The sequence below is a fragment of the Pogona vitticeps genome, chromosome 3, assembly GCF_051106095.1.
Source record: "Pogona vitticeps strain Pit_001003342236 chromosome 3, PviZW2.1, whole genome shotgun sequence".
Lineage (NCBI taxonomy): Eukaryota > Metazoa > Chordata > Lepidosauria > Squamata > Agamidae > Pogona > Pogona vitticeps.
This window is the reverse complement of record NC_135785.1, coordinates 213,084,654-213,111,073: the sequence shown is the minus strand read 5'-3', so window position 1 is coordinate 213,111,073 and position 26,420 is coordinate 213,084,654. Positions and strand designations below refer to the sequence as shown.

Here is a 26,420-nt window from a genome sequence, read left to right as displayed (position 1 = left end):
AAAATTTGAATAATTTCTTAACTGATTATGCTCCCTGATGCATGAGATTAGATTACTGATATTGCAGGTTGTACAACTGGAAGCTTCTCCACATTGCTTTGTATTTATTTATTTACTTATTCATTATTTATCATTTTCGTTTATATGCTGTTCTTCTCTCCAAAGACACCCAGAATGGTAAACACCACAAAACCACTAGATATATTATTAACCACATAACTGCCCTCACCTGGATGTGGAAACATAGCACTATATTTTTGCCTTTTTGGCAGTGTGAAAATCATACTTTTACAAATTTGCACATTATTTTCCAATTCTGTGAACCGCTGTTATCTACAGAAAATTATATCTCACCCAGCAGAAATGTGTTTTTCCAAAGTGAAGCTGATAACTCTGATTTTCAAAAGCTTTTATTATAGCAAGAAGAGAGCAAGAAGCAAAATGGCCTTTTAGTACCGGACGTGTGATTTTCTTCCTATCTAAAATGAAATGCAATTACTAGAGAACATAAAATGGATCTGTGTGTTTTATGTTAGTGCTTGAAGAGATATAGCCTGCTTGATATTTCATGTCACTTCCAAGTCTCCACCTAGTAGCATTTTCAGATTTAATGGTTATTAGATATTGTTTTCATTAATCTTTTCTTGGTTAGTATTTTAGTTTAAATTAGATTTATTTTCACAATTCAGAGCAGTACATTGGCTATTCACCTAAAAGTAAAGTCCATGGTCGATACTGTACATGTCGCCATATATTTGCAGAGAAAGTGAAATCCTTCTTTTCCAGGGGATACTATTGAAGATGTCATATAAATACAATAAAATCTAAGAAATACTGAAACCTGCTGGTGTAGATAGCAACATGTTTGTTTTAAGTCTCAGCACCCATCAAAATTCTTAAAATATGTTCCTGAAATAAATCCAATCATGTCCAGATTGCAGATAATGAACTTATTAAGATTTAGTTCTACAGTCTACTTTCTGTTTATGTTTATAATTAAAGCCCAAACCCATTGTAAGCAGACCATGTTACCTACCATGGGTAGAAGGATGTGCTCCTTTCCTGTTTTTTGACTCTCCTACCCATGAAGAATGATGAATCTGAAGAAAAGAAGCTCTGCTATGTGTGGGACCCTCCACGTGATTTAGAATCCTTATTTTCTAGGGTCACAACTCACATAGATAGTCCAAGAGGCTCAGTGCTCAGATGCATCACTCTCTCTCTGTAAGGGAACAACAAAACCAGAAACAGATGGGGGTTGGGCTACAGCCCTCCCCCACTTCAGATGAGTACACACAGTTTACTAATAAAGTGATATGGCTTATGACATGCAGAGTTTACAGCAAAATCACATAAAGTCTGCTGCATTAATTCAATGAGATCTAAAGCCAGATAAAAGTATGTAAGATCTACATAGTAATCTCACTTTTATTTTGTCCTTCAGTATCAAAACTTTTTTTAAAATTTATTTTCCATTGGGTAGGGGGAAATCATAGGAAAGGGGATTTGGAACAGGGTAAAACACAGAATGTGATAGAGAACACTATATCTCATTATTATTTCTGCCGATATGTTTTCTTACTAAGCTTACTTCACACTTCTCTTGCCATTTTTTCTAAGCCTTTAAAACTTACGTTATATATTATATTGTCTTTCTCATAACTTTAACCTATCCATGTTCTTGTCTCTTATCCAATTATACAAGGGCTTCAACTTTATTCTAGCCTCAACAATTTCTTTGTCTCTTAATTAGTTAAGTTTAGGCATCCTTCGGTCTCAAGAGACTATGGTAACGTGCTCTGTATGGAAGACTTGGAACAGTGTCTAGTGTGGCTAAGAAGGCTAATTTGAGAGTGACAATCCCTTCCACACTGAAGACAAATACAATCTGTCCCCTGTCCAGCTGTGAGACACAAGACGAGAGGGTAGAAGCCCTCGCCGGAGTGCCGTCCTTCCTCGGGAACAAACAGAAGGCGCAAACAGACTCGCTTACACCACCCACGGCGACGATACAATGGGAATGGATACCCATGAGCTAGAGTGGGGACTGCCTAAAGTGACAGTAGCCACTCAGACAGAAAAAGAAATGGCAAGAAGGGAGGAAAGGGGAAGGGCCATCATGGAGGCGGGAATAGGGGAAATAAAAGGAGGGGTAGATGTGATACCAGGAGGTTGGGAGATGATTTGAGTTGAGGACTGCTGGACCAGGAGATGGAAAAAGGTCCAGGACCCACAGGAAGAAGCTGATTATCGAAGAAGAAAGGGCCTTCCCCTTCAACCTTCATACTGGGGAGAGTCAGAGGCGTGGGAGTGGCGTCAGAGACTCCGGGAAGAAAAGGAGGGAGTCGAGAGAGAAGAGAGAGAAAACCGGTTATGGCATATGGAGGAAGCCCGGAGGAGAGGGTTCCTGATGGACAGTGGGCCCCTCTTTGAGGAGAAGAAGACCCCTATCATCCAGAGGGGAGAGATGAGGAGACAATCTCATTACTAGAACGGGGGATAGAACCCTTTGATATAGATGGCAGTAACCTTTTACCAAAGGACCTTGGAATGACTTTGATAACAACCCGTTTAATAAGGACGTTTGGATGCCCTCATGGGACCCATTGGTCATGAGAGATAAAGTTGGAGTTGAGTTAGAATCCAATGATTTAATGTTTCATGTTCCAATAAAGCCTAGTTTTGATTTTGCACAAGAACCTCCGGTGTGTCTGTCAAAAACAAGTGAGGCCCCTTTTGAACCCTCACACCAGTTCCCTGATTTTGCTGCTTTTGGGACTGCCTCTTTGCCTCAGCCTGCTGGACACGGGTCTCTTCAAATTGGGAGAGGCCATGGTGCACTGCCTGCCTCCAGACTGAGCACTCAGATGTCAAAGTTTCCCATCTGTTAAGGTCCATTCCTAAGGCTCTCGGATCCTGCTTGCAGAAATCCTTGTATCGCAGCTGTGGTCTCCCTCTGGGGTGACTTCCCTGCACTAATTCTCCATACAGGAAATCTTTTGGAATCTGACCATCAGCCATTCTCATGACATGCCCAAACCAATGTAGATGTTGCTGTTTCAGTAATGTATACATGCTAAAAATTCTAGCTCATTTTAGGACTACTCTGTTTGGAACTTTGTCCTGCCAGGTGATACCAGAGACAACACATATGGAACGTGTTCAGCTTTTGCTCCTGCCATGCACAAAGGGTCCAGGACTCACTGCAGTACAGGAGTGTGCTCAGGACACAGGCTCTATAGACCCGGATCTTGGTATATGTCGTCAGTTTCTTATTAAGCTATACTCTCTTTTTTAGTCTAGATAATATGGTAGCTGCTTTGCCAATACATTTATCCAGTTCAACATCTAGGGATAGTGTGTCAGAGATCGTTGAGCCAAGGTACACAATGTCATGAACAACCTCCAATTGTTGCATGGAGATGGTAATAGATGAAGGTGAGTCCATGCCCTGGCCCATGACTTGAGTTTTCTTCAGGCTGATTGTTAGTCCAAAGTCTTGGCAGGCCTTGATAAAACGATTCATGAGTTGTTGCAGGTCTTCAGCGAAGTGGGCAATAATGGCTGCATCATCGGTGAAGAGGAAGTCCTGCATGCATTTTGGATCTCCTCTTTCTTCATATTTTTGGTCAAAACTAGTTTTTTTTTACTTTTAGTTCAGATACTTCAATGTTTTTATTGTTTCTTTTAATGTCCTCATTGAATTTATCAGATCCTGTAGAACAGTGATGGTGAACCTACGGAACGCGTACCACAGCTGGCACGTGGAGCCCTTTCTGCCGGCACGCAAGCCGTAAGTCACCGGATCGCTATTACCGGCATCCCCCTGCAGCCAAACCTGAGCAGGCGGCTGCAACCGCGGTGCTGGTGTCCAGACAGGAGGCGGGTCAGGATCCGGAACAGCTGGTGCTGGTGGTGGATCCGGAGTGGGGTCTCATGGCATCTCTGTGCCCGGGATTCCCCCTTCCACCACCACTTCCGGTTCCACCGCTGCCATCGCCGTAGCACACCGCCATGGCACACTGCCCCATTTGTTTGTTTGTTTCCCCCAGTTTGGGCACACAAGCCCAAAAAGGTTCGTCACCACTGCTCTAAAATAAAGACCATGTCACCTGCAAACACCTCTATTTTATATTCTTCCCCTCTTATTTTGAGTCCTTTTATATCTGTGTTCTGTCTAATTTGTTGTGATAATGTTTCAATAAATAGTACAAACAGTAAAGGAGACAACGGGCATCGTTGTCTTGTTCCTTTTTGTAGTTTTATATCCTGTGTAAGTTGTCCATTTATTCTGATCTTCGCTTTCTGTTGTCTATAAATAGTCCTTATTGCCTCAACAAAGTCCTTTCCTGCTTCCATGATTTCTAATTGTTTTAATATAAAAAACCAATTGATGTTGTCAAAGGCCTTCTCTGCATCAAAACTTCTTGAAAAGTTATTTTAAAATCTAAATTATAATGTAACACATTTTTTAAATTTAAGAATATTTTTTGAATTAAATATATGCTGTCAATCACAATGGACTGGATCCATATTAGGTTAAGTGGACTTAGTTCAGTTGAAATCAATAGATTTAAGTATTATATAACTTAAATATAATTTCAGTGGCACTTAAAATTAACTCTGGCTATAATCCTACACACACTTAACTGGCAGTACCTTGTGTCAACTTGGCATAAAGGGGCTTATTAGTAGGCAGGTAGATGATGCCACTGCTAGTATGGTTCCAGCACAATGAAATACACAAGATATCATGAAAATACAACTTCTCTAATTATCAACATTGGACAAAATTCCATAATATAATTCTCCAAATATAGTAACAGTTGCTGGCTTTACATCCTGCAATACCAGCTGTACTAAAACCAAACAAAACAAAATGAAAAATATCAAAGGCAAAATTTTTCCTTTTTTCAGGTTATCCATATTCTGTGTAAACTTGCTGTCCTGCAAAATGCTGACAAGGAATAATGCACGATATGTAACTTGTTTCGGGATATCCATCTTCCCAGGACACACATAAAGGGACTGCATCTGACCAAACATTTTTTTTCTCACCAAAGTCTCAGATATCACTTTTCAAGGCACACAAGGCTTCATTCACCATACAAACGCAGACCTTCAAAAGCTGCATTACCATACTAATAAAGACAGTCTTTTTTTATTTTAATTTTTGTTAACATGGGACTGCAGTGTTAATCCAGTTAAGATCCAAGGCAATGCTACAGACTTTATTGGACAGTGTATTCTTTACTTGTAGTTTTCTTAATTTGTTTAATAAATGTAACAGTACAATATTGTACATGTTTACTCTAAAGCAAATGTTCTACTACATTTGCTGGGGAATCTATGCATATAAGAGTGCAGCCTTAGTTGAATTTAAGCAGCAAAGACTTGATCAGCATGTTTAGGCTTCACAGCTGGAATACAGCATCCTTTCTTGCCCATTTCTTCTGGTTTCAGGCGGAGACTTAACCTCCTAGCACTTGTACTGCATACTAATTTGTGCCCATAGCATCTGCCACATGAGCTCTAACTTTATAGGTCAATGGCCTCTGAATCAGTGATGGCACGTAACAAATATAGAACAATAATACAGCATAATGAAACAAAAATATGTTTAAAAGGGGAATATACACATTCATTCCAATACCTAGGTCCAGATCATACTCAGAAAGCAGATTTACCTGTCTCAGGCACTGTATGTCTCAGAACCGAGTTTTTCCCAGATAGATTAGGAAAACCTGAGCATGTGCAGCTCTCCTGATTGAAGTTAGCTCAGAAAAGAAGCTATGGCTTTCGGTTTACAACAGCTGAGCAAGACTGTTGACAATATGACTTTTTGCAAAAGCAAAGCATGCTGCTTATATACCACCCCATAGTGCTTCAAGCACTCTCTGGGGGGTTTACAAGTTAATTATGCAGGCTACACATTGCCCCCCCCCAGTGAGCCGGGTACTCATTTTACCGACCTCGGAACAATAGAAGGCTGAGTCAACCTTGAGCCGGCTACCTGGGATTGAACCCCAGGTCGTGAGCACATTTTTGGCTGCAGTACAGTTTAACCACTGCGCCCTGTGGCTCTTCTAGTGACTTTTTGGAGGTCACTAGTTCAAACCGAAGGTCACTAATTCACTTTGAAGAGCTGATTAAAAAGTGCTGAACACTGACACACCAACCCTTTTTCTCCACTCTTTGCAAAGGCATATTACACACTTCTATCAGTATTTCCTGAAAACTACTGCTTTATTCAAGCATTTTATGGAAGGAAAACTTTGGTTGGTTTGGTGAAATTCTGAGTTATAATTCAAATATTATGAAGTTTTTATGACTTATCAAACCATATGGGTTGGAGTATTAGCAAAGTTATACCACATACAACTCAGCATTCATATCAAGTAGTCTCATATCAACATAAATAGAAACCAATAAATGAGTATAACTCTGAGCAGGATAGTCTTTTCAAATTGGCAGCATAATTTGCAAACTACAGGTGTGAAAAGCTTCTGTTGTGAAAATCAGATGGTCTTAGCCCTTATGGAATTTCCTCTTCTAATTATGCATTATCTCTAACATACAGTTTGGCTATTAAGAAAGCATTGAAGTAATCACCTTAGAAATCTGGAACAGGGATTCCAACCTGTCTTGTTGGGACATCTTTCCCAACAAGGAAGATCAGCTATTCATCCCACCCACTCCTCTCAATCCATGTTGTTAAAAGCTGCTACATTAAGGGAAGGCAAAAAAGGCAAATACGAGAAATCGTGCCTTTTTTTATTGTGGCTATCAGTCTCTGGAATAAAATGCCAACAGAGATATGCCAAGCCCCTTCCCTTCTTGTGTTCAGGAAAAAAATTATTAAGCTTCCTTTCAAAATGTATTTAATCAATTTTAGATGTTTTTAACAGGGTTATTTAAATCTATGGCTTAATTATTGTCTGTTATACTCGTGTATTTTTCCTTGTATTTTTCCATTTGTGGTGTATTGTGGGTTTGTGAGTTTTAACCTTGTGTAAACCTCTCAGGGTACTAATGGGTGGTATATAAACTGAATGAATGAACGAATGAATATGTGGTCCAGGATTTCCACAGCAGTGATGAATATGTGCTTCCCATCACATACGAAATACGTCATGTATATTGCCCACATTAATACAAATTCAAACAATCTCTCTTCAGGAACTTGACATTGCTGAATACATCCAAGGTTCTAGTGCCAACTGTTGCAGCAGGCACGAACCACAAAGAGTCTTGCGGCACCATCCAGATAAATAAATTTTATTTATCTAAAAATGTATGAAACCTACAATATCATTTGTGCATGTAGCTACATACACAATCCTGCAATTAAAATCACTCCATTGTATCTCCTGCTAATGTACAAAAACTGTGAAAACAGCATTGATAAAAAAATATAATCATGGCTTGCCATTTTCATCTAGCTCTTACAGCAACAACAAAATCTGTAGCTGTTTGCCCATTGTTTCTGTTAACAATTCTTAGCAGTAGTGCTCTTCTTATACCGTAGGCTGGAATCACAGTCCCTTACAGAAAACAATTCCTAATTCTGAACAGATAAGCATAGAACTATACTACAACTGAGGCAGATTCTGGATATCAAAATGTTAGATTTGCAGTCAGACGACATGTGTGCGCAATGAGCACCTCCCCATCTATGTTTATCTTGGACACCACCACAATAAAGGAGTAAATCCAAAAACAATGCCAAAATATTATTAAGAGGAAGATTAGAAAAATCATTCAAGAATAGCCACCTATGTTTCTTGACCTTTTTTTATGTTTAGCTGTGGTATCTTCATCAATAACTCCTCTGTGTAATGTTAATCTCATTTAGCTACTTAGGGCTTAGCACAGCTTCCATTCCCTGTACTTGCCAATATGTTCTACAGATGATACAGTAGATGCCAATACTGGATATACTTTTATTAAATCTGTTTGCCTATGAGCAATTAGAGTGGAAGAAAGTTTACTGGCAGATGAAGCAATTCAAAGCTGGACTGTTTACTTAATATGACTCATAAAAGAACACAGTTGGTAATACAAATGTTAGTAGAAATTGGTAGATCTGTCATTTTGTTCAAGATTAAATTCACCAGCATCAAATACTTTCCCCAGCACATTACATTTATTTATCCCGAGTATGGTTCTGATAAAATAGTATGCTGGCATATTAGTACAGTATGTTAATACTGCTTGGAGTGACTGCATGGATTATGTTACTCTGCTACAGGGGAACTGGCTGCAACTGCATGAAGAGGTTAAGTTGAATAGCATACCTTTTCTCCCATGCCACTTCACTGTAGTAGAATTAAAAATATATTTATGATTATATAGATTATAAGAAAATCCTTTAAAATGATATTTCTTGTTTGAACTACTGGTTCTACTACACTAGTAATTAGGACTGCATTTTGCACATGCAGGTTTTCTATATACTTACTTCTATAAGGCAACAGCTGGCTGCTCAGATATCTGGCTGCAAAACCAGAGGTTGGGAGTTCAATTCCTCACTGTGCCTACTGCGAGTACAACCTGACTGTGGCCATGGGCAGGCTGTACAATCCCAGGGCACTCCAAGAAGAATGGTAAACCAGTTCTGAGTAATCTCTACCTGAAAAATCCTGAAAATGGTTCCCATAAATCAGAACTGATATGACAGCACACTAAAACAACAACAACGATTTACAGAACACCACACTTTTCACCATGATCCTTTTTTTAGATGTATGATACAACCTGATCAGAAAATAGGGTCAGCCCTTCTGAGATAGCATTCCCAGTCCTCTGAAACTAATTTTCAGATCTGAGATCAGTGAACTTTTAGAACATGTTCAGAGATAACTCACATACCCTAAGGAGGCAACAGTTTTTTGCTTAACCTCTGTGCAAAAATGCACCTCCATGGACTTAACAAAATTACACAAGGCACACCTTTGTAAAACAAATGTACTTGAGTGAAATACTGCATGTACCTCAACTACCATGTCAGAATGTATTTCCAAATCATAAAATAAAAGTATGCAACACCAAACTGGGTAGATGTGGGGACCTGCACCACAAAGAAGTCCATGGACACAAGGAAGAGCATGCCAAGTGAAAAGGACTAGGCTCATAATTTGCAAGCTTTTACTCAAAGTTGTGAGTTTCACTAAGAATAACTGTCTATCTGCATAGACACAGTTACGTCTCAGTTCCTCAAATGGCAATAATCCATGACACTCTTCTGTGAAGAGATTAATTTCACTACTATATTCACTTTAAGTGTTTATGCAGGGACTGTATAGGGCTGGGGTTTTATTCCCCTGTTCTGTATCCATCTGTTGTAGCTGTAGTTTATGTCCAATGCTGATAATCTGGAGCTGATTTTTTTCTTGAGTAGAATATTAGATACCTGTTTTGTTTTTGTAAAATGCTGATATTTTCAGATCATGTGAACAATTCAGAATCTTGGCTATATTGACAAATACACACAAACATAATATTTTAACTTAGTCATTTAAAAAAAACTGACAAAATGCTACGATGTAGTAATATGTTTGCTATACTTTTAAAGAAGAACTAAAGCACCAACATTATTTTCACTAAGAAATGATAAATGGCTTAATTTTTTTAATACTAATGAACATTTGAAAGTGTCCATAGTGCAACATAAAAGTGCTGCATAAACATCCATGTATCACATTCAGATACAAATCTAGTTTGATAATAAAGCAAATTAAATTGAGAGGGAAGATGTAGTTTCCTTTAAAGCATCTCTGGCACCATGGTTAATGTGAGCAGATTAGATCATTAATACAAACAGAACTAGATTTTCATCACAGACCTACCAGTGACCTTAACCCTGACCTGAAGAGAGAATCTTCCTCAGCAATAAGCAATAGTCTCAGTGCCAATGCAGTCCTAAGAGAATGCCAATTATGCCAAGTCTGCAAAAACAGATGTATGGAGATTTTTATGATATAGGCTACTTTACACCAGGGATGCAGTGAAACCCATTCATCTCAATTTACTTGTGACCTAAGGCTTAATTTGAACTGTGGCCTTCAAGGTGAAAGGCCTGTTCTTTAATCCAATCAACTTCCCATGTGCATTTGTTTGTAATAACCACAAACCTCCCTTTCAGCATATAACATCATCATCATCAAACAGAATGTAGATCCTTTTCACTACAGTTCTAGACTTCAGAGCAAATTTTTTATTGCAAAATAAAGGTTATAGCTATTTACTAAGTACTTTCACATGCAGTAAAAATAGGCTATAATTGCAATAAGAAAGCCTAATCAATATTATCCAAGATGACAATTGACTAAAATTCATCGAGATACACATCTATGGCTTGTTTACAAAAAGTTTAATAATAATTGACTTCATCAAATAAAAAAGAAAAGCTCAGAAGCTTATCAAAGTTCAGGAGTTCACTCAGAGAAATGCAATATAAAAGGCTCAAGGACAGTTGAATTGAAGAGTAAGATTAATGCAGGATTACCCAATTACAAAGATGCTTTGCTGCAGGCTTAAAAATACTTATGAGGAATCTGAGCACTCAGGGAAAAAGAAGAAGAAAAAAAATTGCTGCAGCTTTTTGTCAGAAGGGACTAAAACACCTCCTTCATACTCACTTGTCTGTTCTTCTTCAGCCGCAAACAATTTATTCAAGCATTTAGATACTGAACAAGTGAAGGGAATCGCATGAACATGAAATTATCTGCCTACAGCCAGGGCGTGATTGGCTCAGCCTAAACTGAGTCACTTCTATGTTTATAGAGTTTACTTTGTAAAGCAAAAACTGTAATAAGGTAAAAGGTAAAGGTTCCCCTTGACCTTTTTAGTCCAGTTGTGTCCGACTCTAGGGGGCGGTGCTCATCCCGTTTTTCAAGCCGTAGAGCCAGCGCCTGTCTGAAGACAGTTTTCCGTTGTCACATGGCCAGCGTGACTAGGGAACGCTGTTTTACCTTCCTACCGAGAGGGTACCTATTTATCTACTTGCATTTTTACATGCTTTCGAACAGCTAGGTTGGCGAGGAGCTGGGACAAAGAGACGGGAGCTCAGTCCGTCACGTGGCTGCAATCTTATGACTGCTGGTCTTCTGACTCTGCAGCACAGGCTTCTGCGGTTTAGCCCGCAGCGCCACCACATCCCTGTAATAAGCTATGGTTTTAATCTTCTTTGGATTAAAAAACAAAAAACAAAGTGAATCCTTTCAGACTGAACTGATCCCATGCCAGTTTGTGAAGGCTACCAGCATATATGCCGTTGGCCTAGCCTCACAAAAACAAGCTGAGCCTTTCCACACATTCAATCATCAGTGCCTGAACAGGGCAGAGTGTAGACTGCAATCTGATGGAGATTTAGGATGTGACGGCACAGCAAAGGACTTGTGCATTCACTCACTGTGAAGTTGCACCAGGGAATTCAGGTCTGTTCAATTTAACTAGCCACACTTTAAATCAAACTGCTTGCAGTTCTACTTATAGTCCTGTGGCACTGTACAAAGACCTTCATGAATAGGCAATGATACAAGCTTTTTCCTGTCTCTATTGTCAGCTTCTTACACAAGCCTTTGCCTTGTTAAGGTGTTTTTTTAAAAAAAAAAGTAATAGGAGTGTAGCCCAGGAGAGGCTTAAGGAGGAGGAGGAGGAAGAGTGTATTTAGATAGAGGCTCTGCTGGGCTAAGTATGCACTGGCAGTCCTCTCTCTCTCTCTGTGTGTGTGTGTGTGTGTGTGTGTGTGTGTGTGTGTGTGTGTGCATACGCTTGTAATGAAGCAAGAGGTGAAGGAGAAGGTATGAAGCCTCTTTGCACACCTCATCTTCCCTTTCTGACTCAAACAATCATATGCTTGAATCAACCCAAAAGGATTTGGAATTTCAAAAGTAGGTTTCCTGGTGGACAGGAAAACGGACAAATTGAGGATGGGGGGCTCCGGGCTGACACACATTTCCTGTTCCATCATCCGATCAAGAGGGAAAATGTAAATCAGCTGGACCCAAACCTGTAGTATTTTACTGTTGAATTTAAGGAGACTTATTTCAGGGTGAACATGCTAAGCATTAAGCTGCAAAAGCTCCTTAAAAGATGAATTCTTTTCCAAGCATGTCCAGGCACATAGAAAGATCTATATCCACAGGATTCAGACACTGCACTTATGTATCAAGATATATTCTCAGTGCTTGCTGCCAGTGCCTAGCCCTTCTTCAGGGCTAGGGTATCCTGATTCCTGTTGCCCTTCCTCTGGTCAAAACACTCCTATGAGAACGGAGATTTTAATGGTGGCTGCTATACTTTTCAGCTTTTCAAATTGTTCTTATTTCATTTTTGTTTGAATATTATAATTTGTTTTATTGTGTTTTCTGTCTGTGGAGCCAGAGGTTAGTATAAGAACATAAGAAGAGCCCTTCTGGATCAGGCCAAGGGCTCATCTAGTCCAGTGTCCTGTATCTCACAGTGGCCCCACCAGATGCCTCTGGGAGCACACGAGACAACTAAATACAGTGTACCTGTCTCCTGATAACCCTTCCCTGCATCTGGCATTTTGAGGTACCTTCCTTCTGAGCCTGGAGATTGTACATCCCCATCATGGTTTGTAACCTGTGATGGACTTTTCCTCCAGAAATCTGTCCAATCCCCTTTTAAAGGCAGATGCCATCACCACATCTTGTGCAAGGAGTTCCACAGACTAACAACATGCTGGGTGAAGAAATATTTTATTTTGTCTGTTCTCACTCTCCCAATGCTCAGTTTCAGTGGATATCCCCTGATTCTAGTATTGCGTGAGAGGGCAAAGAGCTTCCCTTTATCCACTTTATCCATCCCCTGCATAATTTTATACATCTCAATCATGTCCCCCCTCAGGCGTCTTTTCTCTAGAGCCCCAAACACTGTAGCCTTTCCTCATAAGGGAGGTGCCCCAGCCCAGTCATCATTTGAGTCACTCTCTTCTGCACCTTTTCCAGTTCCACTATGTCTTTTTTGAGGTGCAGCGACCAGAACTGTACGCAATACTTCAGATGCGTCCTTACCGGCGTTTTGTACAATGGTATTATAATGTTGGCTGTTTCATTTTTAATACCCTTTTTAATGATACTTAGCATGGAATTGGCCTTCTGCACTGCCTCTGCACACTGGGCTGACACTTTCATCTAGCTGTCCACCAGCACACCAAGATCTCTTTCCTGTTCCATCACGGAGAGATCAGAGCCCATCAGCTGATAAATAAAAGTTTTGATTTTTTTTGTCCCAGTGTGCATTACTTTACATTTTCTTATATTGAAACACATTTGCCATTTTACCGGTCATTCTCCCAGTTTGGAGAGATCCTTCTGGAGCTCCTCACAATCCCTTCTAGTCTTCACCATCTGGAAAAGTTTTATGTCATCTGCAAACTTGGCCACCTCACTGTTTATCCCTGTCTCCAGATCATTTATGAACAGGTTGAAAAGCACTGGTCTCAGGACAGATCCCTGGGGAACACCACTTTTCACATCTCTCCATTGTGAAAATTGCCCTGTTTCCTGGTTCTCAACCAATTCTCAATCCATAAGAGGACCTCTTATCCCTTAACTGTGGAGTTTTCTCAGCAACCTTTGGTGAAGGTCCGTGTAAAATGCCTTCTGAAAATCCAGATATACAATATTCACTGGTTCATGTGCATCCACATGCTGTCAACACTTTTTCAAAAAATTCTAAAAGGTTTGTGAGGCAAGACTGACCCTTACAGAAGCCGTGCTGGTTTTCCCACAGCAAGCTTTGTTCTTCTATGTGTTTTAAGATTTTATCTTGGATGAGGCTTTCCACCATCTTCCCTGGAACAGACCTTAGGCTATCCGGCCTGTAGTTTCTCAGGTCCCCCCACCTTCCCTTTTCAAAGGCTGGTGTGACATGTGCTATCCTCCAGTCCTCTGGCAATGTAGCTGTTTTAAGGGACAAGTTATTTTAGTTTAGTTTAGATCAGCAACTTCATTCCTCAGTTCCTTAATAACCCTTGAGTGGATGCCATCTCGGGCTATGTGACTTGTTGATCTTCAATTTATTGATTAAGTCTAAAACATTCCCTCTTTAAACCAGTATCTGATTTAATTATTTTGTCAGGAAGGGCTGTTCAGGCAGCAGAATCCGCTGGAACAGACCCTCCTGGGAGTTCGATTCCTCACTGTGCTCCTTATGAGTAGAGCCAGCCTGTGTGGCTTTGGGTAGGCTACACTGTCACAGGGTGCCTCCCATAAGAAGGGATTACTAAACCACTTTTGTGTACTCTCTACCTAGAACACTGTGAAAAGGTAAGTCAGACTTGTCAGCATATTATTACTATTATTGTCATAACACGTTTTTCTCTGTACCTGTTTCCCTGAATTATCCTGAGTCACAGTTCGGGGGGGAAAGACAATATGCACATCAAATACATCCATAAACAGAAGAACATATAATTCTTGGCACTATCTGCTCAGAGCCATTAATATAAAAGACTTTTGAATAGTGCTACAGGTACCGTAGCAAGCATGCCATTTTCAAAAGAGCATCAATCAGCCATTTGATCAGGAAGGGAAAAAAAGAAGTCAACACAGCATTTCCGTCACTCTTCCCTACTAGCAACAATTTTATAACTAGTTACAGACACAGATCCAAACTGAAATAAGGAACGGAATGTATTTGCATATGTGATACTTTATCAAACAGATACTCTTACAAGAGTATATATCTGAGCAGGAAAGATTGGCAATACCCTCTTCTTTGACGTGTATCCTGGCAATCTACCAATCTTACAATCAATCAGCTATGTCCAAAGAAAGCCAGTTCAACATGCATAGAGGTTTCACACAAGAAACTATTCCTCTGTGCAATACCCTTCAATTAGACTGGTGTGGTTTAAACTTGCAGTTCAGAATATATTTTGCGCCCAACATTACATTCCAAAATGGTTTGCTGTCAATATAGATATAGCTACATTTTAAGCACACACTGCCATTTATTTCATCTTTTTTTCTTTCTGCACTAATAGTGTAGTCTTCATTAAAAACATTAACTTTGTCGGCTTTTAATAGCAACACAGAAACATTATCTTTGTTGTTTTCCCTGAAGAACAAGATAAGTATTAACATGATCCTAGGTACCTGATCTAGGTACAACATTGATGTGTTCTTTTGTTTAATGCTAGATACCTTGGGAATTGAGGGGTGAAGTTTACTAAAATACAATAAAGAATTAAAGTCTCTTGTCTCTAGAAAAGTCAAGCAAAAGTGCCCACCCTACTTCACAAGAGGAACAATTAACAGTGTAATTGCAACTTCTTAGACCAATTATTTTTGGAAAGGCAGGAACAGGAGATTTGAACAATGCTGTATTTTTAAAACTAAAGCTTCATTTTCTAAAGCTTCATTTTTCCATAGCAGAATATCTGAAAATCCTTGTTCCAATTCAGCTTTTTGCAAAAATATTCCATGAACTATATCATCCTATGTTTGTATATTTTTTAGATATTTACAGTGCAGTTCTGTACATGTGTATTCAGAAGGAAATCTTGTTCTCTAATTGGGTTAACTTCCAGGATTGTATGTATGATTGCAACTAGTTCCTGTCATTCTGTCAACTCCTGCGATGTCGCTGAAACCAGTTGTATTGGCTCTTGCCTTTCCACTGGACTATTTTAGTGACAGGGAGAGGGGGGATTTGCTGCTTGGGTAACAGCCTATCCTCTATATTATTTTACCCAGGCTTCGTGCCCTGGAGAGGACTCTCCAGCTTCACATACAGCATCAAAACACTAGACGCTGTTCCAAGTCCTCCATACGGAGCACGTTACCGTAGTCTCTTGAGACTGAAGGATACCTATGATAAATGTATGATTGCAACCTCAAACTCTTAAACATTTTCCTTAATAATGCAAGTTTTTCAAATATCATGTTATTGTGAAGAATCAATCACTTGAGCATAACTAAAGCCATGATAAGATTCAAAAATTACCAGGCACAAATGCTTCAACTCAACTAATTTGGTTTTACCTATGGTGAAGTGATGTAACTTAAGATGAGCATGCATATACAGAGAGAGTGAGAGAGACAGCAGAACATGGCTTGGTTCCCATAATAGACCCTTCTAGAAGAGAATCATTGAAATAAACGTGCCTTGTGGCTTGTGGCAAGCAATGCAATTGATTTAAGTGGGCCCATTCTAAAATAAAGTCTTTTGGACTTAAGACTAAGCCCAGTACAGCCATATTCATTTAAAATGTATTTCATTCCCAGATAAAGGTAGATATCAAAGTTCATTTTCTCAGACTTTTAGTACCTGAAAGAGCAAAACTCATCACAATTACCATATAAATGGCTAGTGCGTAGACCAAACACAACTTCCTAGCTTACATAAACAATACATATTTTATTTCATATACTCACTCTCTCTCTCTCTCTCTCTCTCTCTCTCTCTCTCTCTCTCTCTCTCTCACACACACACACACACACACACACACACACACACACACACACACACACACACACACACACACAGTCTATAGCACTTAGCATGGCTAACAAACATGATAGGAAAACACAAACATAGGATAATTAATACTAAAACTAAAAAGAACTTTCCAGAATGCAATAGCTAGCCTAAAAACAACACAGCACACTTGCTGTCTATAAGCAAGATAGCAGCAGTAAATTTGATCTGCTAGTATGACTTGCAGATCATTTTGGAAGTGAATGGGGTTGTCTTGTCATACCTGTTAACAGCCAAAAAAAGTATAAATATCTCTAATTAACTCCATTTAACAACTTTTTCCCAAAGACATTAAACACTGCTTTTCATGTTATATTCAAGGGCAAACCAAATTGGGAACATTAATCCCATCAGTCCTAAATCTTCTCCTAACATCTATATGAATTTAGCAATTATTGTTTCTAGCAATTGTAGAAGTCAGAGAAACTGTTAAAAGCAGGCCATCTTTATAGCATAGTTTTATAAAAACACGGAGGTTTGTGAAATTTATTTTCCACTCATATAACATGCAAAAATATTTATTAATCAGCATATAACAGACATGACAGGATACAGCAAAAGAAGAAAAACTTTAGAGAATGAATGAGAATGATAGTTCTTAGGCTTTATGGGGTATCTTGACTGAATGAGCGCCATCAAGGAAACTCAGTACAAGAGAAGACACACATAGGCATCCTTCAGTCTTGAGAGACTATGGTATCATGCTCTGCATGGAGGACTTGGAACAGCATCTAGTGTGGCTGAGAAGGCCAATTTGAGAGTGACAATCCCTTCCACACTGAGGACAAATACAATATGTACCCTGTCTAGCTCCCTGATATTGCTGCTTTCATGACTGCCTCTTTGCCTCGGCCTGCTGGACAAGGGTCTCTTCAAATTGGGAGGGGCCGTGATGCACCGCCTGCCTCCAGGCTGAATACTCAGATGTCAGGGTTTCCCATCTGCTGAGATCCAATGTTACTGATAATAAGCAGGCTACCTCTGCAAGCTAATGACAGACGTGTTCTAGATGGGCATGCCACTAAGTTTTGAATCTAGAAAATCCAGATTTCATTTGCTATTTGTGGCTAGAAAAGATACACCAATGGCTGTCTTTCCTGCAGAGAAATGATATAGTCTCTCAGCCAGACAGTGACATTCATGGTTGATGTTGCTGCATTTATTTGTGTTTTATAATATTATTTTTACTGGATTTTTAAATATGATTGTTATATTTGTAGTATAAAATTATGAGATCATAAATTGCACAGTTTGGCTGGAAAACAGGACACAAGTGTTATTTTTAAAACAATTCATACATCAACAAGCCTTTGGTGCAAGAAATATTTGGGGAGGTTAAGCAACTCATGAAAAACACTTGTTTTGAATCAAAAGAGAAAGGGTTTGGCAGAAAGCAGTTGCAGGAAAGGGGGAAGGAAAATTGCTCAAAGAATACTAATGTCTTTTTTCCTTCTATTTAAATCCACAGTTGTAATGTTATTATACACAGCCAGAATCTAACAGAAAACTGGAAGAACCAGATCTTTACACTTACCCCTTCCCCTTGGTACTAACAGAAGGTATTAATCACTCTCTTTTAAAGGCAGTTGACTGAAGCTATTCTTTAAATCATGCATTGTCACTAATGTGGTTGATGAATACATCTCAACTTTTTTTGTTTGTTTCTCTGAGTGCATGGTCAATAGCACTTTCTCTTCTTTTCCTGAATGGCTTTTAGAAGATGAAGAAAAAGAGTAAAAAGAAAAGTTTTGAGAAGAAGAAGTATGAACAAAGTAGGCATATGGGTGACACCTTGTGATTCATAGCTCATACTGTGCTATTCCTCTCTTCAGCTCAATATGTTCTTTGGTTTTACTGCTGGGTAACAGGGGACCAGACCACTGCACCTCTCCTAGCAACCAATATTACTGTGAGGGAAAGGCATGCTGTCTTCTAAGAGGGGAACAGAAGAATTTGGAGGCATACAAAGCTAGCCACGTTCTCTTGGCATTTGATCCGAAAAACTGATTAATTTGTCAAAAAGCATTGAGTAAGCAACAAAAACTTTTGGTCAATGTCACCAATAACTATAATTTTAACCAAGTATGTGTGTTATATTGCACATTTCTCATTCCATTTCGCATTGTTTTGCTCAAAGCTTTTGCCTTCAACTTTTCTGGAGACTCGCACAGCTGCAAGAGATTTTCAAAGGCATAGTTTTGCAGAGTGTATACAGAGTGTTTGGAAACTGAAACACTTGGATTTCTTTTCTATGGGATAAATTTTAAGAAACAAGCTGTCAGATCTTATTAGGTGCCTGTCACATTGTAGTGCTTAGGAAGAGAAAATGATTTTCACTTCACATACAAGACAAAAGCAGAACAATTCTACAGTTCAAAGGCTCACACACATTTTATTTGGGAGGATTATTTCTTAAAAGACAGTTGGGGAAAATTACAGGCAGACTAGTTATAAAGACATGCCAATTGTAGTCAACAGTAGTTCCCCATTATTCCAAGATCATTGTTTGATGTCTTATTCGCTTCTGGAACATCTTTTCACAATATGCTACCAACCGAAATGCATGGGACAAATTTCTGTAAACACAGGATTAAAGGGTATCCAGGATAACAACTCCATCAGCCCATGGTTTGATACTGTACATGGATGTGAAATCAAAACCTAAAAAAAAAAAAAATGCAGCAGATTCTTTAAACAGATGGATCACTGAATAGTCCTGGAATTAAACTATGTATGACCTGCATTGTCACCACATTTGCCATGAGCATAAATATCAAGACCCAGTGATTCACATGAGGAAGCTGGAATCAAAATGCCCATACATAAAAGTTGTATAAGAAATAGATACTGAGAACAAACATTATCTTGCCTTTCAAAAGGCTATAAGGGAAGATTTAATTTTAAACCAATTTTATTTAAATTGTCTAAACTGAAATACTAGAAAACTGGATAACCACAAAAGCAACCAAACTGGAGGAAGATTTATAATCGGTTGACATATGAAGCGTTCCCATTTTTCATTTAATTTGAACTAAACAAATATGTTTTCCCATTGCCTAGTGAAGACCCCATACTGGTTCTTGAAAGACAAATCTCATGGAAAACTAGAATGAATTGTAGCTTGAAGATCCATGATTGGAAAATGTATCAGAAAAATATATCTCATAACTGATTCTTGACTTTTGACATCCTGCCAGCAGTCATAAAGTAAATTTAGTGCCTTCCATAAAGACTTGTCTCTAGTACCCGCAGAACAAGGCACTGGCCAACATATTGTATATATCCTGACATTTTGGTTTTAAAAGCTTAAATATTTTTCCACAGTTTCTTCTGTAATCAGTGGCATATTATAAATAGTATGAATCAAACATGTAAATATTTTATGGATGCACATACAACATGTGTGATGATTTTTACCTGAAGTTGCCAAATTAGTGGCATATTTTGAATAGGTCTAACTAAATGCAAAAATGTAAAGTTCACAATTCAATATTAATAGAATTAATAAGGGGATGAAGTGGAATGGGCTTACTGAATGAACAATAAGGGAGTTATACATCTGAAAATGTAGAGCAATGAAAATCCAAAGGATAACTATTCCGTTTTGGTGCCAGCAAAAGAAAAGCAGGAGGGGTGCAAAATACTATACTGTAACACTCTAAAGACTATCAGTTTTATTTCAGTGCAAGCTTTCATGAATCAAAGGCACTCCAAAGTCAATTGGGCCTCCAGAGAAAGACTTAAAAGGGTCAGCAGATTATATATCTGTTCTTTGGAGAAAAATTACCTCCATTTACAACATATAAGGCTGCCTGCACAACTCAGTGGTTTAGGCATCTGGCTACAGAGGCATAGGTTAGGAGTTTGATTTCCCACTGTGCCTCCTTACGAGACCTTGGGCAAGCTGCACAGTCCCAGGGCATTCCAGAAGAAGTGAATGGTAAACCACTTCTGAATATTCTCTACCTGGAAAATCCTGAAAAGGGTTGTCATTATTCAGAATAGACTTGATGGCACATTATTACTATTAGAACACATAATGAGCCTGTCTCCCATACAAGGCATGGATATAGAGAACTTTTCCAACAACTGGTGCTCTACCTTGGCCTAACACTTTCTCATTTCTCTAAGCTTACCTGGTCATTTTACAATGTGCCTAATGTTCTCTTTTGAGTTGTCTTTGCAACAACCAATTAGTTACTGCCTAACACATGTCATGGTTATTAGGCAGCATATAGAGTAAGTCTGAGGGCCAAATGGGATCTCAGTGATATATGTATACTTTTGATCTCTATGTTACCACAGTTGTTATTCAGTATCAACATTTCTCTACTTCACTTAATAGCTATGTATTAGTATTTCTAGTTCAGTCCATACACCATTCTGTTGTTCAGCCTATGATTACTTCTTTTAGTGAGAGTGAGAAAAGCATTTTCTAAGTAATAGAGAATTTGTGAAGGTTCATTTTAATCTATCTATCTATCTATCTATCTATCTATCTATCTATCTATCTATCTATCTATCTATCTATCTATCTATCTATCTATCTATCTATCTATCTATCTATCTATCTATCTACAGTGGTGCCTCGCATAGCGAGGTTAATCCGTTCCGGATTAACCTTCGCTATGCTGAAGCATCGTTGAACGGGGCAGGGAATTCCACTAGAACGCATTAAACATGGTTTAATGCGTTCCAAATGGGCCAAATACTCACCGTTCAGCGATGCTTCTTAATGGCCGGCAGCCATTTTCGCGCCCTCGCCTCGCTTAACATTTTGGGCCATTTCCGGGCTTCCGGCAGCCATTTTGGCCACCGAACAGCTGATCGTCGGGCTTCGTTTTGCGAAGATCGGTAAGCGAAACGCTTACCGGTCTTCGCAAAGCGAATTTTGCCTTATTAGAAAAACGTTGAGCGATCACATTAGCGATCCGAAAAAACGGATCGCTATGCGATTTTGTCATTATACGGTGCGCTCGTTAAGCGAGGCACCACTGTATCTATCTATCTATCTATCTATCTATCTATCTATCTATCTATCTATCTATCTATCTATCTATCTATCTATCTATCTATCTATCTATCTAGCTATCTAGCTATCTAGCTATCTATCTATCTACCTACTTACCTACCTACCTACCTACCTACCTACCTACCTACCTACCTACCTACCTACCTACCTACCTACCTACCTACCTACCTACCATCTATCATCTGTCTGCCTGCCTGCCTGCCTGTCATTGATATACAGTACTCAGCTTTATCCAAAGCCAAAGAAAAGTCCTGCCTCAATAGCACTTCATTATACTTGGTATCTCTGAAATCCCTTCCTCCTCTTCATTTTATCTGCTCTGCTACAACAGCAAAACAAGTTTGATAAAGTGAAATAACTACCTGTGTTAATGCAGCATGACCTACCCTTCAGTAATATCTTGGAGCTCTTGTTCATATCCCAGCATCAGTTCTACATCACATTTGATGAAAGTCTAGAAGCTGAATATATTCCATTAAAATATTGTAACAACTAATGATCCAACATGTTATCTACTTGAAGTTGCCAAGTTAGTGACATATTTTGAATAGGTGTAACTACATCCAAAAAAGCAGTCAATGTTGTCTTTGCAGTCTCTATCACCATCAGCCAGAAAATCTGGAGTTGAAAGAGTCACTCACAAATGCACACTGTGTATACAGAACATTCTACTTAGTCACAGGATATGATAAGGCAATTGTTTTCAAAACACAAAAATAAACATTTGAACTGAGCTGATATTCTTATGTCTTAATAATTGTCCTTTTTAATTGATATGGGTGAGACCATTGTTGACACAAGAACAAGAAAACTCAATAGATATGAAACATTGTCTTCATTACTGAGTCTTTTATCTGCTACTTTAGCAAAAACAAACAACTTCAGCCTACAGAGACCAAAGAGAAAAACAGCTGAACTGCCCTTATTAGCAACAAAATTTCAAAAAAGAGATATAATGCATCATAGTATTTGAAGCTCCTTAAATCAAAGTACTCTTTCTTTGACAGTACTGTATACAAAGGAAACTTACAGGTGATAACATGTCTGTCATGCCTTCAGGGACATAGCATCTAGAGAGCCCTAATCTTAAAGAAGATTCAAAACCAGTTTCATAAATATATTTTCAATTGGTTTATTATTTATTTATTTATTTATTTATTTATTTATTTATTTATTTATTTATTTATTTATTTATTTATTTATTTATTTATTTATTTATTTATTTATACATACCCCGCCTATCTGGCCTAATAGACCACTCTAGGTGGCTACTTCCTTTTCAAAACAACACAAACAAAGAAACAAAAACACTTTCCCTTTTCCACCTTAACTGAGTGGCAAAATTAAAACTTATATCACTAGAGGCTGCTTCATACAAGTCGTATTTATACTGTCATTGAAGTACAGCACAAATGTTTGTTTTACTGCTAGTACAAGAAGTGGGAAACCATCTATTTGGCTGATGGCTGTTGTGGGTTTTTCGGGCTCTTTGGCCGTGTTCTGAAGGTTGTTCTTCCTAACATTTCGCCAGTATCTGTGGCCGGCATCTTCAGAGGACAGCACTCTGTGCTCTGGTGTCCTCTGAAGATGCCGGCCACAGAGACTGGCGAAATGTTAGAAAGAACGAGAACATGGCCAAAGAGCCTGAAAAACCCACAACGACTATTAGATCCTGGCCGTGAAAGCCTTCGTGAATACATCTATTTGGCTTCTTAACTTACATTCTTATATCAAAACAAATAGAAGAGCCTTATTTCCCAAGCACAAATACATGATTTTCCTTACAAAGAGGCTGGATTGTCCTTGGAACATGTTGAACAGGCCCCATCCTCCACATAAATATATGGATCTTCTTTTCTCAGTGATGTCCACTACAAAAATGGCTGCTGCTTTCTCTGGCACCAAGTTGCTCAGTTCATGCATGCACTAGCACTTGTTTAAATAAAAGGAAAATGAAGAAAAGTGTGAGAGAATAATGATTCTTCACATGGAATCAGGAAAATGGCCTTTTAGTCATCTTGGAAAACTCATCTGACTCATTGTGCTGTGTACTCATTGATATGGAGTGGGAAACAAATTGAGTAGGTCCAAAGGATTACTTATGGATCATTGTCAAATTTACTGACAAACAATGCAATGAAAACTCAAGGATACACACAAACTGTAGGGAGTTTTAAATGGATCTAACAAGTCAATCTGTCAGCACAACTGTGCTGGTTAAGATCCGCAAGCAGAAGAACCAAGAAAGAGGCACAGAAGGGGAGGAGCAAGAGAAGAGTCAAGGTATGATAGACCCAAACGCCACTCAGCCCATACTCATAGCTATTGTGCCCGCACAAAGTTATGCCAACAGTCAGGCTAGTTCCAAGTAGTTTACCACAAACATCAGTCAAAATCTTGTTGCTAGTTCAGTAAATTGCAATAGGGTAGTTTTACTGAATCACTGGGGATTTGTTGAGTCAACTTCTCCGTTAGTTCCATAGATTCAAATGGATCTGCTCTGGTAGACCTATTTGATTCCATGGAACTTATGCAGTAGTTGAGTCACCAAATCCCCATTGATTCAATGGACCTACTCTAATCCAATTATGTTAAGCAACAGGATTCTGGCTATTGGCTGGAAAGGATTATATCTGACACAGCATCATCAGACTTCATGTCAGTTCAGACATCTTGACTTCTCAGAATTGCACCACGCATGACAACAGATTTTTTTAAATTCTATTTTATATATAGTGTTATAATGTTGCTACACATTTTATTTGATTGAGGATGTCTAGAGGTCAATAGTTTCTCTGTATATAAAAGGGCAAACGTATCTATAGCACATATAGTAGAAGAGAAATAGAAAGATCTGTTCACTAAATATATTTTAGTAAAGGTAAAGGCATATACCTATAGGCTGTACGTAGTTAACATGAGACAGGGAGACAGTTCTCCTTGCCATACTTCTACATAGAAGAGTAGACTCATCTTAATTGGCAACATCTGAATGCTTTGGAAAAATGAAAGGAACATTTACCATGTATTAAGGAACCAAGGACAAAAATTTGTTTGAAATGATTCCAAAAACCCAAATAATCTGGATTTCATCTAATCATAACTCACATCCAGATGTAATGGTATCTTTGCTGGAAGAAATAAAACAGGGTGTTTAATTTTTGACAAATATGAATACCACCTGCTTCCTTCAGAGATTTCTACAAATATGCAGAAACTAGCCTGTTGGCAAGATTTTATCAAAATAATTTCTAAACAGCCAGCCAGCCAGGGTTTGGGCATTTTTACATTCCTACTATAAGAAGTAGGAACCCAGCTGAAAACCAAAGCCAGAGTAGTCTTCCCAACTACAATGAGAAAATGGAAATACCTCCTTTCACAAAAAAGAGGCAGAATTTGTTCAACCATCATGCACCAGGAGGAAAGAAAAACTTGCACAGAGTAAATTCTGGAGCATTATCTCGCCCCACTGGAATTCAAATAAACTGAGATTTCGTAACTTTAGCACTGTGGTTGGGGTTAGGATTAGGACAGAGGTTGGGTTCATGTACACACTTTGCTTTTCCTGAAGTATGGGAGGGATTAAAATTACTACCAAGTTCAGGAAAAGCAAGGTGTGTACATGAACCCAACCTCTAACCTAACCTCTCTATATATCCTACATATCTATATCTATATCTATATCTATATCTATAGGCAAAAGTAAAATATATGATGGAACAATTTTTTATCCAAGCCAATTCTGTCTGTTAAAAATACTGTGTGTGACAACTGCCTGAAACTTGGGAGATAATGTTTACAATTCTCCAGATGATATGTTATATGGCCTACAATATAAAAGCAGATGTCAATTATCATGCCCTCACACATGACAGTGAAGAACTGAAATCCTGTTCAGTTCTCACCTTAACACTATGAGGACAGGGAGTAATTTCCTGCTGCTTTTGATCCATACCTTTACATTTGTCACAGCTGTTTTTCTATAAATTGGGTAAATTATGTAAACTGTATAAATAATGTAAACTGCTGCTTAGTCACATAGACTTCTAAAACTCAGAATCATTGGGTAGAGCTTTTTTGTTTTGTTTTGTTTGGCTTGGACTGTGTTAAGGAGGTTTGCATCTTTATGATCAGTTCTTAGTCCTTCGGTGCTTGTATTCTCAAAAGGGAAGAGTGTTTTGTACAGAGACATTGATTTAAAAAAAGAAGAAGAGTTCCTTCACTTGCTCAAGGATGGAGGCAAAGAATCTCACTAGGTTTGAAAACTTTTTGTTGAAGAACATCACACAGTTAAAATAGATCATATTAATCAGGGTGAGGAATATAGCAATTATTCTTCACATCCTACACCATACTAGTCCTATCCAAACTCTCAATCTGGGCATAAATATTGATCCAAATATACTGCAGCTTCAAGTGTGGCCTCAACTGTGTGTGTGCAAAGTGGTATGAATGCAAGAATCCTTTTTAATGTTCAGAGCTTGATTCAAGACTGACAGTAATGAGGCATAGTGAGGGGTTGGTATTACAGTCACCTATATTTTGGACAGAAAGAAAATGAGCTAAACTGCCAGAATCCAAGCATGCACATTGCAGATTATACGTCTTGCCACGTTATCACGGAGACCTGTAACTTCTAGGTGCACCAGAACTGCTTAAAAGCTTTATTATGAGTTACCACCTACATCTGTTTTTCAGCCATAGTTCCATACCTCTGGAAACTCAACAAAGCTCCCTCACAGCATAGGCAGACTACAAGCATTACATCTGAAACACTCATAGATGTTTCTCTGAGGCTGAATCCATGCCAAGGAAATACAAAAACACAATTATGTTAAAGGAGAGCTACTGAGATGCAAAAAGCCCAAAGGTTTAG

The 26,420-nt window shown here is 38.6% G+C and overlaps 1 protein-coding gene and 1 long non-coding RNA gene across 21 annotated transcripts in view; both read right to left on the bottom strand.

Moving 5' to 3' along the window:
• The window catches only part of LOC144587752 (uncharacterized), a 36,290-nt gene extending 27,715 nt beyond the window's left edge, over positions 1-8,575 (bottom strand). Inside the window, exon 1 of the long non-coding RNA XR_013542898.1 lies at positions 8,462-8,575. This is a non-coding gene — a long non-coding RNA (uncharacterized LOC144587752). The remainder of the gene's footprint in view (positions 1-8,461) is intronic.
• Positions 1-26,420, bottom strand: part of ROBO2 (roundabout guidance receptor 2) — a 1,246,783-nt gene that overhangs the window by 493,517 nt on the left and 726,846 nt on the right. The gene's annotated exons all lie outside the window — the stretch shown is intronic.